We start from the raw sequence: 18,376 nt of genomic DNA, 5'->3' as shown, positions 1-18,376 counted from the left end.
CCCGATATCTGGTCTCTCACAGTACACAGAGAAAAGCAGTTATTTTAGAATATATAAATGGCAAAATAGCTTTTTGCATCAGCAGTATATAGCAGTCTTGTGACTTCCATCAGTGTCTGTTAAAGGCTTGAAGTAGGAGAAGTTCTCATTCTCCCCCGATTGTCCTATGAGGTTATAGGACCCCTGACCCTGTGTCTGGACAGTGCTCATTGGCCCTGTACTGATCACATGCACTCTCCCAAGAAAAAAAAAAAAAAAAAAACTCCACACACACACACCCTCTTAAGTGATACATACTAAACTGAGCATGTGCAGAGTGCCCCCATTGCTCTGTTCTATCTGGAGATAGAATAGCAGCAGTGGAAGAAGGGGAGGATTAACCTCTTCCACAGAGAGTATAACAAGCATGCTTTACTGCACATACAGACTGATTTTACTGTTGCGGGTTCAGGACCACTTGGAGCCGGGTGGACGTCCTGTGATGGCCTCGACTTTCCAGGGTTATATCTGAATGATGACTGAGGCTACAGACATCATTCAGATATCAGCATTTTCAGCCAGCGATTCCCTACACCATAAGAATGATCATAGCGGCTGTTCCGACGCTTGATTGTTCTTTACGGGCGGCGCCGCTTCTACCGGCTCACTGCTTCCATCGGTGAGTCGGACACAGGATCCGCCAGTCCCCGAATGGTGATCATAGAGATTTCTGGCGGACCAGATGGTCACCGGAGTCTCTATGATCGTTCGGAGACCGGGCGCGATGTTATGACGTCAAGCCCAACCTCTGCATTCAAATAATGGCACCGCCTCGGCTGGGAAGCCATGTTTTTTTTTTTTTTAGGCTTCTCAGCCTAGAAGCGAGATGTGGGGTCTTATTGACCCCATATATCTCACTGTAAATAGGTCCGATCATGCCATATTCCTATTACAAGGGATGTTTACATTCCTTGTAATAGGAATAAAAGTAATCTATTTTTTTTTTTTTAAAGTCTCAAACAAAAAAAAAAAAAAAAAAGAAAAAAAAAAAAGTGAAGCGCCCCTGTCCCCATGAGCTCGTATGCAGAAGCGAACGCATACACAAGTCCCGCCCCCACACATGAAAAGGGTGTTCAAACCACACATGTGAGGTATCGCTGCAAACGTTAGAGTGAGAGCAATAATTCTAGCCCTAGACCTCCTCTAACTCAAAACCTGTAACCAGAAAAAAAAAAGAAATTTTAAAAGTGTCGCCTATGGGGGATTAGATACTAGAGTTTGGCGCCATTCCACGAGCACGTGCAATTTTGAAGCGCGACATGTTGGGTATCTATTTACTCAGTGCATCTTCATCTTTCACATTATGCAAAAAAAGATGGTGCTAACTTTACTGATTTGTTTTAAAGCATGAAACTGTTTTTCTGAAAAACCGTGTTCGAAAAATTGCTGCGCAAATACTATGCGAGATAAAAAGTTGAAACAACCGCCATTATATTCTCTAGGGTCTTTGCTAAAAAATACATATATAATGTTTGGGGGTTCTATGTAATTTTATAGCAAAAAAATTATGAATTTTACATGTAGGAGAGAAATGCCAGAATTGGCCTGGGCGCGAAGTGGTTAATTACACGCCTGGCTGAACTCTGCGGTGGGAATCTTTCATATTTGGTAAGAAGTTAATCTTATTTGTGGTAAAGGGAACGAGCGTCTTGGTCATCTCTTCAAGATACTTTTACGGAGTGGGTGGATAGTGAAGGCCAAGTTCACACTGGTCTGATGACAGCCATTGCATGTGATTTTTGCACCGCATACCTGTGCATGTCACATGCAATGCCTGTGCAGTGCTAATTCGGCCATACAGTTTGCACGGCTGAAAATGCATTTGTACGAAAATGGTGGAGGTCCCCCTTTTTTTTTGTCTGCAGTGGAATCAGATAGCATGGGTGCTCAGACCACTGGAGTCAAGCCATCAGACAGTTACAAATCAGTGGTCTTGCTATCAGACAAATTGGGGCTCTGTATCTTTGAATTTCCACAGTAAAATCATACCATATTGTAAGATATCATAGAGGGGGGGTGTGTATGACACATCTGCATTGTAAACATATTGGTCCAATGGGAGATTCTGTTTTCAACCCATTTTGAAGTAGTGCCAAAATGTCACTTTGTAGCCAAAGGGTTGCAATTTGGGGCTCTGTATCTTTACATTTCCACAGTAAAATCATACCGTATTGTAAGATATAGAGGGGGGTGTGTATGACACATCTGCATTGTATGTGTCTTGGTCCAATGGGAGATTTTGTTTCTGATCCACTTTGAAGTATTGGAAAAAATGTCAGTTTGTTGCCAATGGGTTGATATTTGGGGCTCTGTATCTTTCAATTTCCACAGTAAAAATCATACCGTATTGTAAATGTTAGAGAGGGTGATGTAATATATAAAATAGTGATTACACAGAGCTGTCACACATACATTATGTTATATTTAGTTTTTCTGTGTTGACTATCCAACCAAAAAAAACTTGTCTGATAGCAAGACCACTGATTTGCAACTGTCTGATGGCTTGACTCCAGTCTCAGACCCATGCAATCTGATTCCATAGTTTGTACTGCTTTCTGCAAACAAATCTGGGGGTGTCATTAACACCCTTTGTGGTTCGCAGAGAGCAGTGTGAACTGCCTGCGATTCAGATGCAATAACCGACCCAGGAATCACCAGTGTGAACCCAACCTGAATGTTTTCACTTGATCCGGGACTTCTGTTGCTGCCTGTGCTTGTGGTCTGTGTTTCAGGTGTTAGCATGCAAGGGTGGCTCCATGGGGTCTATGCAGGGCAAAGGAGCCACTCCATAAGAAAAGGAAGCCTGCAGCGGGGGGGGGGGGGGGGGGGGTATCCTTGTACTGGCTCACTGAAAGAATAAAGGCAAGTCGCTGGAATTGATATTAAAATGTTCAGGTCTGATAACACTTTAGGGTTTCATTAAAAACAGTAAATATAGGAAAGTGGCTGCACAGGAAAGGACTCCATTCCACCAAAGGACTGTCAGACATGGAGTAGTTTCATTTACAAACCAACGTCCCATAGGAGACCGGTTATGACGCCTAGGACTCCCCCAGCCTTCACCATTCATTCTAATCCTGTGGTCACTAGGTTTGTTTCCACGTACATACGAATAGCTGTCAGCAGAACATACAACAGCTGTCCACCGTCTCCCCCCCTAAGCACAGGGCCTGAAGTGCCCACCACCATACAATACCACACAGTTCTCCACACCTGCCTGCAGCTTCACCCCCCCCTCCAGCGGCCTCCTCTTCACTCACGCCACACCGGAGACACCCGAAAGTACTTACCGTAACCAACCCCCGACCCCAGCGGAGCGGACGCCGCCTCTCCCGGGGCAGGGAGCCTACGGACCCCGGACACTCCGTCTCTCCTCTCCCCCTGACAGGCGCTGACGCCACCACCGGTCTCACAGCGCTGCTGCTACGCAACCCACCGCTAAGCCACGCCCTCCATTCCCTGACCGACTGGCCGTCTCAGCAAATCTCGGAAGCGAGCTGTCCTAAGAGCGCGTGGCCTCTGCGCTCCGACAGCCAATGATAGAAGAGAGGGGGCGGGGCTAAAAAAAGAGGGCGGGAGAGTAAAGCTGGATGTTTCCTGGGGATAGGAAAACCTTTAAAGTACAAGTTCACCGAACCCAGCCCCCCTTCCTTCTCCTCCATAGACCACTCATCTAATGTGAGCTGGACCCCCTCCACACCCACGTGCTCACCCACCTCTCCGTGACGGCGGGGGCCTCCTCCGGTGTTTACATCTTCGGTGCAGAATCTCCGGCGCTGGCTGCCCCCTCCTTGGAGTACAGCCCCATTCAATTCTATGGGGAGTTACTGCGCAGGCGCGGCTGGTGCCGGAGATTTCTGTACTGAGGATGTTAAGAACGGAGGAGGCCGCTGCAGTGACGGAGAGGTAGATACACTCCGGAGTGGGGGGCTCTGCTCTACATTAGGTTACAGGATTATGAAGGAGGGCTGGGGAGAGTTTGATGGCAAAAGTGAGGTTGTCCTTTAACTCATTCTTCAGCTGTTGACGCAACGAGGCTGCCCGTCCAATCAGGAGGGAGTTGCCAGTCAATGTTTCCTGACGTCACGGGCCTCGATACAGCCAGCAATTACGGCATTCAGTACGTGTAGCCGCCATTTTGGCTATTTGTAGTGTTCAGGGGGGGTTGTAGGACTTCACAGGAGGTGATTATTTCACTTCAGAAGTCAGCAGACCATTACTGTCCATAATGACAGGCAAAGCCAGGTCACTTCATGCAGAAAAGTATCCAGGCACAAGGAAGTCGTTTATTCCTCATGTACTATGGAAGTGCATGGTGATAATCTGCATACTTTGTATGTGCCACCCCATTGAGCCTACAGTCACCCGAGCGTAGCGATGCTTCCTATTTTAGCGTGATGACCCATCGACTTGACTGGACTTCCCATTGTGTGAAAAATGTGCCAAAAGAATAGCTAATTTATCCCACAAGCCAAGCATATTTGCAGATATGCATTTTAGCACACGCCAAACATCCAAAGGTGCACCCAAGTGGAACTTTACCCATAACAACTTGATAAAAAATAATATTCTTTAGCAAGGAGCATACATTCCACATTAATAATTATGCTACCAAAATTAGAGTGTACTGTAAATTGCCTCCAGCATTATTCCGTGCTGGACGTGGCCATTTTGTCGAAGCCCAGAGCTGCTGAACAGTGGTAAAACATCAAGTGGAACTAAACCCATCAATTTAAAGTGTTTGTTACCCCCCCAAAAAAATGGATCTTGTTTAAAGCATGTTATAAAGCACAGTGCTTTTGCTGTGTAATTTGGCCCCCTGAAATACCTGGCTGACCCTGTCAGTTTCTACCCGCTCCTCTGTAAACTGACCACAGTTTATCATGGCTGCTGAACCCTGACACTGGTCAGTTTATGTGCCTCTCATCCGCTCTCCCCCGTCCCCTCCCTATCCGTCAGCTCATGGCAGTGCCTGCCCCTTCCCCTCCTGCTGCTGAAAAGTGCTATGGGGGGGGGGGGGGGCTGATAAAGGCAAGCAAAGGGCCACATCTGACACCTGGGCCACAGTTTGGAGACCACTCAAAAAAAATGCTCAGTCTTATTCACCAGCAGACTCTGACTCTGAGGTGCTTAATATTCCTGGGTTTATGGGGGATCTTCCCATATAATTATCCGATGATGTGGCTCTTTTTTCCCAAGAGGAGCATGGGGTGTCACTGGCTGATTTTCAGTTGCCTTTTATGTCACAGAACCAGTAAGAAACTGTTCCCTTTCTATTCAGTGCTGTGCATTCTGCCTTAAATTTACAGATTTTTACTATGACTTCACCTGAACATGCCTCAATCCCTTTTATCCCACCTTTTAAAAAATGTATTTCCAAATGTATAGCCCTTTCCAGAAGATTTTGTCAAACAATATCTACTCTTTCCCAAGCTTGACTCTTCGGTGTCTTAAAGTGGTTGTAAACCCTTACAAACAACTTTGACCTACAGGTAAGCCTAGATTAAGGCTTACCTATAGGTCCAATAAAGACAGGCACAGTGGCGCGCAGGCGCTCTGGGCATGCTGCTGCTAACAGTAGAGGTCGACCGATATATCGGCCGATATTTGCCGTTTTTTAAATAATCGGCATCGGCCGATTGTGCTGATAAAAAGCCGATTTAGAACTACAGCAGAAGTCAGTGTGAGTTGACTGAGTCGTCATAGCAACACTTTCCTCCTCTCTGGGCAGACTGCCAAGAAAATAACTAAATGATACAATGTTTACACTTGAATGAATGAAGTCATCTCAGTGTGTAGAAGTTCTCAGTTTAACCATTTAAAGACTAAATCTTTTCTGACACTTGTTGCTTACAAGTAAAAATCCTGTATTTTCTGCCAGAAAATCATTTAGACCCCCCAAAAATTATATATATTTTTTTAGCAGAGATCCTAGGGAATAAAATAGCGGTTGTTGCAATATTTTATGTCACATGGCATTTGCACAGAGGTCTTTCAAATGCATTTTTTTGGGAAAAAAATACACTATTTAAAAATAAAATAAAAACAGTAAAGTTAGCCCATTTTTTTTTTTCGTCCAAAAGTTTTGACTACCTGTTTTTATTTAATACATAGGTTTTTTTTTTTTTTTTTATCTAAATCATACATACAAGTAAACTGATTGGAGGTTTGTTTTGTTTAATAAATGTTTAAATGTAAGAAATTTTCTGTATCACTTATGAAGGCTGCTTTCACACTGGAGCGTTGATGGTAAAACGCAAGTTTTAGCGGCTCTTTACCATCATTTTAGCGGTGCTATTTGGCTGCTAGTGGGGCACATATAACCCAGCTAGCGGCCGAGGAAGAGGTTAAATGCGCCCATGAAGCACTGCTGCCAAATTGCATTGCATGCGCTTCGGCAGTGGTGCCCATTCATATCAATGGGTAGGAGTGGTGGAGAAGCGGTATACACCACTCCAAACGTGCTGCTTGCAGGACTTTTTTTTAAGATCCTGCCAGCGCATCGCCTCAGTGTGAAAGCACTCCGTCTTTCACACAGACTGCAGGGGAGCCATTTTGCAGGCACTTTACAGGCGCTATTTTTAGCCCAAAAGCGCCTGAAAAACGCCCAATGGCAAAGGTGTGTTAGATCAAGGGGGATTAAAAAAAAAATAATAATAATAATAATAAATAAAAAAGTAAAAAAATAAGTAAATAAAATAAAAATCGGCCTAACATATTGGCCCAAAAAAATCGGCATCATATATCGGCTATCGGCCGCCATGATTTCTAAATATCGGCATCGGCCAGAGAAAAACCCATATCGGTCGACCTCTAGCTAACAGCGATATGCCGTTAGTGGCGGGTCCCTGCGCATGCGCCGGAGAAATGTCATCAGTTCTCTGGCGCTGTAAGTGGCCAGAGCAGTGATACCCAGAAGAAGATGGATGCTCCGTGCTGCAGGGGACAGCAGTGACATCGCTGGCTCCTGTTTCAGGTAAGTGACACATAATAGGCTACTATGCGATGCATAGTAGGCCATTATGCTTTACCTTTGCAGGGAGACAAAGAGGAAGTAAACCCATCAGGGTTTACTTCCTCTTTAACAAGGCATCCCTATCTAAGATGCTCCTTCTTTTAAAGACCCTACTGAAAAAGTTGGAAGCACTTTCTCAATCCATCTAGTCCTTAGTGGGATGGGTGGCTGCTGGTGTTGATCACCAGTTTAATAATTGTGTGGGTCAGATGATTGTTGCTTCACATTTTATGTGCAGTGTAAGGTGCTTGGCAAGTTTTTTCTCGGCTATACCTTTATTTGGTTCGGATGCACACAGCAGTTTGGCTTAGGTGCTGGTCAGTGGAGCCACAGTGTAAGAAGGGATTGTTACAACTGCCTGTCACGTACCTTACAGCGGAGTCAGACTGCTGAGGGTGGCCTCTCGCACGGTTCCGGTCTCCACGCCCCTGGAGATGGGAACAGGGAGCGTGAGGACAACGAAAGGGTGCAGGTGCCTGCAGGTGGAAGTTGAAGACCTTGGAGACGCTGGGTCCTCACGGTAGGAGAGGTGTAGACTGGTCACGGAGGTAGGCAGCGGAAGTTCAGCAGGTGTGCAGGAAGCACTACGTGTCTGTAACAGGCAAGGTCGGCAACTGGCGGGCAATGCGGTACAAGAACAAGAGGCAGGTGCGTAGTCAAGGACGAGCAAGAGTCTGGTAACGTGCTAGCAAATGAGGTACAGAATCAGGAAGCAAGCCAAAGTCGAAGTCTTTGGCGATTCAGTTCGCATTGTGCGCTATATAAGTATTTCATTCATTCATTCATTCAAGCCAAGGTCAGAGGTAGTCCAGGAGATCGTAACACGAGGTATCCAAGGAGTGGGTATCAGGAACAAGGTCACAGGAACAAGGATCACAGGAGCAAGGTCACAGGAACAAGGATCACAGGAGCAAGGTCACAGGAACAAAGATCACAGGAACAAGGTCACAGGAGCAACGATCAGGTCTTTCAGGAGTAGCTGAAGACGATCCAGCACTGGTGTCAGGCCAGGATCCTGTTTATATAGAGGGAAGTGAGCCAGGATTGGTGGAGGTTGCCGTCCGTGCGTGAATACGTACATACGTTCAGTTTGCGCGGGTGCCTCCGCGTGTTCGGATTGGCGTACGTCCATGTGTTCGGATTAGCATACGTCCGTTCATCCCGGAACTCGTACGTCTCTGACGGGGACACCGCGCATGGCGCCTGGAACGAAGGGGAACTGCTGCTATATGGGGACGGGCATACGTACGGTGAGTTCCCTGACAGTGCCCCCCCCTTAAGGGCAGCCTCCGGGTGCCCCTTTGAACCGACCTTTGAGAGTGATGAAAAGCCCGTATAAGCCTCTGGGCATGAAGATTTGCTTCGGGTTCCCAGGAATTTTCTTCAGGACCAAAGCCTTTCCACTTAATCAAGTATTGGTTTTGTCCTTGATGCTTCCTGTAGTCCAGAATGGCTTCGATCTCAAATTCCTCCTCCCCATCTATCAATATAGCTTCTGGGGAGCCTAACTCCCGATCTGGAAAAGAATTAGGTACATCAGGTTTAAGTAGAGAAGTATGAAATACAGGATGGATTTTGAATGAGCCGGGAAGTTCAAGTTCATAGGCCACTGAATTAATTTTCTTCTTAATTGGAAAAGGTCCCAAATATCTGGGTCCCAATTTTTTAGAGGGACACGCCAGTTTCAGGTTTGCGGTTGAAAGCCATACACGATCATCGATTTTTAAATCCAATTCTCCCCTTCTCTTCCTGTCAAACATTTTTTTATCGTCCTCCTGTGCCTTGAAGAGGGTTTCTTTAAGTACCTGATTGTTGGTAACAAAGAAATTCAGCGTATCCTGGACGGCTGGTACAGGAGAATCCAGTAGGGATGTTGGCAGGAAGGAGGGATGAAAACCATAGTTAGAATAGAATGGTGACTGGTTTGTGGCAGAGTGAGTAGAGTTATTGAATGCAAATTCTGCTAAGGGTAGTAATGAGGCCCAATCCTCCTGAGAAAAAGAAGTAAAACAACGTAAATATTGTTCCAACGTTTGATTAGTGCATTCGGTCTGCCCGTTTGTTTGGGGATGGTAAGCTGAAGAGAAATTTAACTTGATACCCAGAGCTTCACACAATGATTTCCAAAATTTTGACATAAACTGGACTCCACGATCAGAGACAATATCACCGGGAATTCCATGGAGTCTAACAATTTCTCTAATGAATACTCTGGCTGTCTCGGTTGCAGATGGAGTTCCCTTCATGGGGATGAAGTGTGCCATTTTGGAAAAGCGATCCACCACCACGAAGATAGAGGAGAATCCTTCAGAGGGAGGAAGCTCAACAATAAAGTCCATTGCGATCTTATCCCATGGTCTTTCAGGGATAGGTAATGGCCTCAACAATCCCCAGGCTTTATTTTTGCTATTTTTATTCCGGAGACAGGTTGAACAAGAGCTAACATAGTTTCTGCAGTCTTTTGCGACCAGAAATGCCTTTGAACTAAATTTATAGTCTTGTGGCCCCCGAAGTGACCTGCCAGGGGATAGTCATGACAAGCCTGTAGAACGGAGGTGCAAAGGTTTTGAGGGATGAATAGTTTACTCCCTCGCCAGAGGAGACCATCTTTTTCTTGGAGGTTAATATCTGGAGAAACGCTCAGAGGCCCACAGAAAAGAAAGGGATTTTCTTGTCCTAATCCACGTTTCCATTAGCCGTAGGCCATAGGCTAATGGAAATGTGGATTAGGACAAGAAAATCCCTTTCTTTTCTGTGGGCCTCTGAGCGTTTCATATCGAGACCACTGAACAGATTATTACCTTGGAATCACCGCTAAGGGATGGAGTGCTGACCCAGCTGAGGAAGGTTTTACTTGGACGCCATCCATTTATCATTTATATATGCTTTATTCCATATATTTTCTGGTAAGCGCATTTAATATATGGTGACGGGTATCTCACGCGCCTAGGAAAGTGCTGAACCACTGTGGTGCTGTCATTTAAGAACACTTATGTCCGCCATTTGGATTCACCTGTGAACTTTTCTTTAATTGGACTTTGTATTTTTATTTTTATTTTTATGCCATTTTTGGCTTTTTTGGGTCACTTTCACATTTTTTGAAACCTATTACTTAATTGTACTAGTCTGTATTCATATTATATATGTAAGGGAGGGTTGGCGCGGCTTTGTATATTCTTTAATATCTGGAGGGGCTGATGCACCTCGAGATGACTGCCGAACCTGTGATAGAAAACTGGTTTGTGTTAATAAAAAGTTCCCAGCTTGCAAAATAGTGTCTGGAGGGGATGAGGCTTCAGTTTCAGAGAACATACGGGATAATGCGTCAGGTTTACTGTTCTTGGATCCTGGTCTGTAGGTTATATGGAAATTAAAACGGGAGAAGAAAAGAGCCCATCTTGCTTGCCGGGGCCTGAGACGCTTGGCTGTTCTGAGGTATTCCAAATTTTTATGATCTGTAAAGATTAATATTGGATGTGTTGCCCCCTCCAGAAGATACCGCCATTCTTCTAAAGCCAATTTGATTGCCAGAAGTTCCCGATCTCCCATATCGTAGTTCCTTTCTGACGTATTTAGTTTTTTGGAAAAGAACGCTACAGGATGCATTAATAATTTAAGCCCTTGGCGTTGGGACAGAATGGCGCCTACAGCGTTCTCTGAAGCGTCCACTTCCAGAGTGTAAGTTAGAGCAGGGTCAGGGTGTTTGAGTATTGGGGCCGATGTGAATAGTCCTTTTAGTTTATCAAACGCAGCTTGAGCCTCGATGGACCATTGAAAACGGTTTTGTTTGCTGGTGAGTTGCGTGATGGGGGCTATAACACTGGAAAAGTTTTTGATAAACTTCCTGTAAAAATTAGAGAATCCAATGAAGCGCTGTACCCCTTTTTTGTCAGTTGGAGGTGGCCAGGATAAAATGGCTGAAACCTTTTGAGGATCCATCTCTATTCCCTCTGTTGATATCACCAGACCAAGGAAGTGAATGGTCTGACGTTCGAACTCGCACTTCTCGGCCTTGGCGTAGAGCCCATTTTGCCTTAACCTCAGGAGAACTTGTTTTACATGGTCACGATGGGTTTCTAGAGAGTTTGAAAATACCAAAATGTCATCCAAATAAACAATTACAAACAAATCCAAAAAGTCCCTGAAAATATCATTAACAAAATATTGAAAAGTAGCTGGTGCGTTGCAGAGTCCGAATGGCATGACCAGATACTCAAAATGGCCAAAACGTGTCCGAAAAGCCGTTTTCCATTCACCCCCCTTACGGATTCTGATTAGGTTATAGGCCCCTCGTAAATCCAGCTTTGTAAATATTTTGGCTGATCGAAGTCTCTGGAATAATTCTGGAATCAATGGAAGGGGATAGCGATTCTTAATCGTCACTTTATTCAAATCCCTGTAATCGACACATGGGAGGAGCGAATGGTCTTTTTTTTCAACGAAGAATATTCCAGCACTGGCTGGAGAAGAGGAATGTCGGATAAATCCTTTCTTGAGGTTCTCATCGATGTATTCTTTGAGGACCAGAAGTTCAGGTTCCGATAGGGGAAATATCCTCCCGAACGGAATTTCGGCTCCAGGCAATAACTCGATTGGGCAATCGTAGACCCGATGAGGAGGGAGCGTGTCCGCCTTTCGTTTGTCAAACACGTCTAGGAAATTATGGTATGTGGTTGGGACCAATCTCTGGAGCTCAGATGTAGGGCCCGAACAGGCAATGACCGGGACCAGGTGGTTTGAGATTTTGATACAATTTTGGAGGCAGTAGGTGGACCGAAACACTACCTCACCGGTTATCCAGTTTATTTGGGGATTATGAGCTTGTAACCAGGGCATTCCCAAAATGATTGGGAATAGTGGTGAAGAAATGACATCCAGGCGGATTAGTTCTTGGTGATCGGATAGGATGTTGGCGAACAATGGTTGAGTCTCATGGGTAATGGGACCTGATCTGATGTTGGATCCATCCGCTAACCGTATGGAAAGTTGGCGTTGCTTGAGTGTCAATGGAATGTTGTGTTGCAGAACGAGAGCATGGTCAATGAAGCAGCTACAGGCGCCAGAGTCAATTATAGCTTGAACCTGGAGTGTTCCTTCTGGAAGCTGTAAGGAAAGGGGAACAGCAATATGAATTGATCTTGTCAGAGGTAATGCATTGGATACAAGAGATGAGTTTTTGAACTTACGAATCTTATTGGGACATGTATTCGCATAATGACCAGCTTCCCCACAATAAAGGCAAAGATTGTTCTGGCGTCGGCGTAGCTTCTCCTCTGAAGACAATGGTGAGCGAAGTAATCCTAATTGCATTGGCTCTGGAGCTTCGGAGATGGGAGCAGGTGTGGAAATGGGAGGATGATTCGGAACCTTGGGTAACATCCAAGTGGGGCGAATCTGGCCAATTCTTTCAGATCTCCGTTCCCTGAGACGGCGGTCGATTTGGATTGATACCTGTATGAGGTCCTCTAAAGAACTGGGAACTCCGATACGGGCCAACTCGTCTTTTAATGGTTCGGACAGTCCAATGCGGAATTGGTAACGTAGGGCGGCGTCGTTCCATTGAGTATCAGAACTCCACCGCCTAAAGTCCGTCACATAATCCTCTACAGGTCTGCGACCCTGTTGCAGAGCATGGAGACTGGCCTCAGCAGTTGTGGCATGCTGAGGATCGTCATATAATTTAGCCATCTCGTTCAGAAAAGAGTCCATTGTGTCAAGTAGAGGGCTGGCCTGTTCCAATAGGCGATGGGCCCAGGTCTGAGGTTCCCCCTGAAGCAAGGAGACGATGAACCCCACTTTTGTGCTTTCCAAGGAGAAGGTGCGAGGCTGTAGCAGAAAGTATAATTGGCATGCATTACGAAAGGCACGAAATTTGCTGCGATCTCCGAAAAACCGCTCTGGAGTAGGAACTCGAGGCTCAGGGGATGGCACCACTATTGCAGGCATAGATGCTGAAGTTGCCGGACTGGCGGACCGGGATGCTGTAGCCCCTTGGGAGGCAGTAGTGTTTGGTGTTAATGACTCCACTCTCTGCTCAAGTTGATGGTAACCATCTTGCAGGGCCTGAACTGCTTGGGTAAGGGCAGAGATCTGTTGGCACAAAGCTTCCAAAGGTGAGGCCCCCCTGTCTGACTCCATGTTTTTGGCTGGATCGTACTGTCACGTACCTTACAGCGGAGTCAGACTGCTGAGGGTGGCCTCTCGCACGGTTCCGGTCTCCACGCCCCTGGAGATGGGAACAGGGAGCGTGAGGACAACGAAAGGGTGCAGGTGCCTGCAGGTGGAAGTTGAAGACCTTGGAGACGCTGGGTCCTCACGGTAGAAGAGGTGTAGACTGGTCACTGAGGTAGGCAGCGGAAGTTCAGCAGGTGTGCAGGAAGCACTACGTGTCTGTAACAGGCAAGGTCGGCAACTGGCGGGAAATGCGGTACAAGAACAAGAGGCAGGTGCGTAGTCAAGGACGAGCAAGGGTCTGGTAACGTGCTAGCAAATGAGGTACAGAATCAGGAAGCAAGCCAAAGTCGAAGTCCAAGCCGAGGTCAGAGGTAGTCCAGGAGATCGTAACACGAGGTATCCAAGGAGTGGGTATCAGGAACAAGGTCACAGGAACAAGGATCACAGGAGCAAGGTCACAGGAACAAGGATCACAGAAGCAAGGTCACAGGAACAAGGATCACAGGAACAAGGTCACAGGAGCAACGATCAGGTCTTTCAGGAGTAGCTGAAGACGATCCAGCATTGGTGTCAGGCCAGGATCCTGTTTATATAGAGGGAAGTGAGCCAGGATTGGTGGAGGTAGCCGTCTGTGCGTGAATACGTACATACGTTCAGTTTGCGCGGGTGCCTCCGCGTGTTCGGATTGGCGTACGTCCATGTGTTCGGATTAGCATACGTCCGTTCATCCCGGAACTCGTACGTCTCTGACGGGGACACCGCGCATGGCGCCTGGAACGAAGGGGAACTGCTGCTATACGGGGATGGGCATACGTACGGTGAGTTCCCTGACACTGCCCTTCATGGGAGCAGGGCCGCTGTTAGAAATCATAGGGCCCCATACAGCCTACCTGACGGGGCCCCATTGACCCCACCCACAACCCATCCTGGCTCCGCCCATAACCCCACCCCTGCCTCCACGCTGTCAGGGCAGGAGGCAGGAGCTGGAACATTTAACATTTACAGCGCCCCACCAATCATTACTGCATCTGAATGGGAGAGATGTCAGTGTTTTGACATCTGTGCCCATTCAGTTTGTGTCTTCATACGGAGCTTTCAATCAGGTCTGCATGAAAAAGGACCTAATTGCAAAGCTTGGGTGAAAGGTTATGAAAGGAGAGTGGTTTGGGGGTGGTAAAAATGCAGCTTGGCTATGTATTTTTACTGTCCCTTCCCCCATCACATGTGTAAAAGTAGCATCTCACTATGTGCTCATGGTCATTATCATTATGATGATCAGAGCACAGCAGGTGCTGTGTGGCTCTGTCAGTGTAACATAACTGTGTGATGCTGACTTTGTTATGGCTGTGCTGTGTTATAGTCTGTAACACACAGTACATTCATATATCAGGAAAGTCAGCACCACACAGTCATGTTACACTGACAGAGCCATACAGCACCTACTGTGCCCTGATCATCATAATGATAATAACCATGAGCACACAGAGTCTAGGGACTGCACATGCTACAATAGTGTGACCTGTCAGTGTGTGTGTGTGTGTGTGTGTGTGTGTGTGTGTGTGTGTGTGTGTGTGTGTGTGCAGGGGACTGCTTGCCTGTGCACCACTGCCATTGTCCAGATTACTCCTGCTGCTCTGTCTGTCTCAGCCGTCCCAGTGATAAGTCCCTCAAGCTGCAGCACTTACTGGATGAAGGGAGCCGTATAACAGTAATATCCATCCGCCGGAGAGGCATACAGTGAGCAGGAAGAACTTTAGTTTGTGCAGGTATACTGAGAACAACATGCGGCACAGCATTGTATCCCTGCACCCGAAAATAGAAAAAAAGTCCCTCTTCTGCTTTCACCTCCTGGGCCCCTCTGGTAACCTGATGGGGCCCAGGAAATGAATATATATTCCTTATATATGTTAGTAATCAAGTGGGTGCAGGTTAATATAGTTTTTTTTTTTTTTTTTTGCTAGAAGTTAAAAGCTGCTCGGGCCCCCCCTGCTGGCCGGGCCCGGTACAACAGGGCTGGTTGTACTGCCCTATCAGCGGCCCTGCATGGGAGATCATGTTTTTTAGCACTTGACTGAATGAAATGATTAAAATAGAGGTAAAAGTACCCATTTACCCTAACTAGCACTCACTTACCCTCAAATGGGAGAGACAGGAACAGGAGAAAAAAAGGAGACATCTGCGTCAACACCATCACCAAAATAAGTGCTCAAAGCACCAACCAGAAACCCAAACAAACCACGCTTCCTCTCCACATCTGAACTTGGGGTAAAAAACTCCTCATGCCATCATCGGGCACCTGAGCAGCAAACAGCAGGGTTAATAGTGATGGGAAACAACAAAGGAGAGATACAAGTTGAGACTCACCAACCAGTCATTTAGACCAGGCAATGCTAGCCCCAGCACTAAGGGCATTCCCAACAACTGTCATTCAGAAAACATGGCATTCAATCTGTGTTTGAAGGCCCAATATGGTTTTTCCCTGTTTGTTTACATTTCAAGTGAAAAAAAACTTCGTTGCCATTTTCTTCTTCCGCTTCATTCTTTAATTTCCGCTAATCTGCGATCTTATTCATTCAAATTCTTTTGTGTGAAGACCATACTAATTACTAAGGATGAGCTCAGGCATGTTCACATGGTCCACGTGCAGAGCCCGCCAGGAAGTCGGTGCTGCTCTAATCACAGGCAGTGAGACATTGTCCCAATGCGAGGCTGCAGAGATTGGCCAATGTCTCACTGCCTGTGATTAGTGCAGCGCCGCGCCGATTTCCTGGCGGGCTCTGCACGTGGACCATGCGAACACGCCTGAGCTCATCCCTACTAATTACAAGATAATCATTAGATCTGTTATCTGATGGGAACAATTTTCTCTCATGTTCCTTCAGAAACTTTTCTATGAACAGTCGTGATCTGATATCGAAAGCTGTGTACTAATGGTTAGGTTATCAAAAGATTGTTATTCACCGTGATCGTTATTTTCATTCAAATTTTCTAATTGTGTAGGCTAACCATTACTTTCATTAAAGAAACAGAGCATGCGCAGTTTGGTGGCAAGGATCCAGAAGCTCTATAAGCCTGCAGGTCATTGCTTCCACCAAGGAACTATAGGCGACTGTCAGTAGGTTTTACGTAAAGCAGGGGTTGACAAATTTGCTTGGAATCTAGGAGCCAGCTTAAAAAGTTAGGAGCCAGGTCCGTGACGGCGATCCGGACCTGTCCCTGGCCTGACATGGAGACGAGTGAGGGGAAGATAGCAGCGCCGTCGCCGCCCCCCCCCCCATCTCCAAGTCATTGCCCATAGCTCTTAGAGGGACATTTTATTTATTTTTTTCAAATGACAATTTTTTTTTCAATTGCATTTTAGTGTAAATATGAGATCCGAGGTCTCTCTGACCCCCCGGATCTCATATATAAGAGGACCTGTTATGCTTTTTTTATTACAAGGGATTTTTACATTCCTTGTAATAAGAATAAAAGTGACACAACATTTTTTTTAAAAGAACAGTGGAAAAAAAAAAAAGTTAAAATAAGCAGAAAAAATAATAATTTTTAAACGCGCCCTGTCCTGCCCGCATATAAAATCGGTGTTCGAACCACACATAGGAGGTAGCGCCGTGATCGGTAGAGCGAGAGCAATAATTCTAGCCCCAGACCACCTCTGTAACTCAAAACGTGCAACCTGTAGAATTTTTTTAAACGTCGCCTATGGAGATTTTAAAGAGTAAAAGTTTGTCGCCATTCCATGAGCGGGTGCAATTTTGAAGCGTGACATGTTGGGTATCAATTTACTCGGCGTAACATTATCTTTCACAATATAAAAAATAATTGGGCTAACTTTACTGTTGTCTTATTTTTTTATTAACTAAATTATTTTTCCCAACAAAAGTGCGCTTGTAAGTCCGCTGCACAAATACGGTGTGATAGACAGTATTGCAACAACCACCATTTTATTCTCTAGGGTGTTAGAATAAAAAATATATATAATTTTTAGGGGGTTCTAAATAAAGGGAAGAAGAGGCAGGTAATATAAAACATGCAGAGGAAGCTTCATTAGCATTGCTGGTTTGTCATACCAACGGCGACCACAAAAGGGCGCCAGATTCCATAAGGAATCATAGGACCGCAGAAGGCCTCAAAGCCGCGGCCTAAATTTTCGGCCGCCGGCGGAACGGCCCGACGCGATCACGCTGGGGGGGTCCACAGAGACAGGATACCCCCGGCTGTGCTGCCCCAGGCGCGAGGTCGCTATTTCTAGTCGCCAATGCGACCTGGCGCCCGGGTTTTGTCGAGCCCTGACGTAAAGCATTATGTCAATTCAAACACATGACATTAATACATTCATTTATGGACCTAGTTGTAGTCTTCTCTGCTGTTCCATGTGACACTCCTGCATGCCACATGGGTGGCCCAAGGATGGTTATTGCTTTGCATGCCACATGGGTGGCCCAAGGATGGTTATTGCTTTGCATTGCTCCGTTGTTTATCCATGCTGTAAAGGTGAATATGTGGGTATGAGCTCTAAAGATCACATGATTGATTAAAAAACAGTCTAAAGTAAATAATATTATGTGAAACAAACCCATGGAAGCAATGGTTGTTTTCATGTGTTTGACTTCTCATGTTTTTTACATTTAGATTTCGTTTTTTAACCACCTCAATATAGGACACTTTAACCCCCTTCCTGCCCAGGCCAATATTTTAGCTTTCAGTGCTGTCACACTTTGAATGCCATTTACTCATGCAACACTGTATACAAATTCGATTTTTGTCATTTATTTTGAGAGAGATGGAGCTTCTTATTGTGGTATTTATTCACCACTGGGTTATTTTTATTGCTATATAAACAAAAAATATAGACAATTTTGAGTAAAAAGTTTTTATTCGTCTTTTGTTATAAAATGTTGCAAATAAATCTTTCAGCGTTGTTCCATTTTCCACCACTTCAATTGTGCAATCCCAGACACTTGGTGGTGGCACACCACCTAAGGTACCATGCTTTATATCTGGTGGGACTGGTAATCTATCCACAGTTTCTGGGAGTGAATCCTTACTCCTTACTGCAAGCTTATGGCTACTCCAATCCCATTCTCTTCCATATCAGCACTCCTCTCCTTGATTCCTGGACCCCTTAATTCCACAAAAAAAATGTCC

General features: G+C 45.7%; 2 protein-coding genes across 6 annotated transcripts in view; one reads left to right on the top strand and one right to left on the bottom strand.

The window, feature by feature from the left end:
• The window catches only part of RNF41 (ring finger protein 41), a 131,648-nt gene extending 127,780 nt beyond the window's left edge, over positions 1-3,868 (bottom strand). The window contains exon 1 of one of the 2 annotated variants that reach the window (XM_077483390.1): positions 3,756-3,868. The gene's annotated coding sequence lies outside the window, so the exon portion shown is untranslated. Of the gene's footprint in view, positions 1-3,329; positions 3,524-3,755 lie in introns of those variants that run through there. The other variant, XM_077483389.1, reaches the window with a different exon arrangement.
• The window catches only part of NABP2 (nucleic acid binding protein 2), a 46,477-nt gene continuing 31,930 nt past the window's right edge, over positions 3,830-18,376 (top strand). For 2 of the 4 annotated variants that reach the window (XM_077483395.1, XM_077483393.1), the window contains exon 1: positions 3,831-3,945. The gene's annotated coding sequence lies outside the window, so the exon portion shown is untranslated. Of the gene's footprint in view, positions 3,946-18,376 lie in introns of all 4 variants that reach the window. The other 2 variants (XM_077483397.1, XM_077483394.1) reach the window with 2 other exon arrangements.

Source organism: Lithobates pipiens, unplaced genomic scaffold (genome assembly GCF_037356315.1).
Source record: "Lithobates pipiens isolate NorthernLeopardFrog02 unplaced genomic scaffold, aLitPip1_a1.2 Scaffold_16, whole genome shotgun sequence".
NCBI classification, from domain to species: domain Eukaryota; kingdom Metazoa; phylum Chordata; class Amphibia; order Anura; family Ranidae; genus Lithobates; species Lithobates pipiens.
The sequence above is the reverse complement of the archived record's forward strand: the minus strand, read 5'-3'. Positions and strand labels throughout refer to the sequence as shown.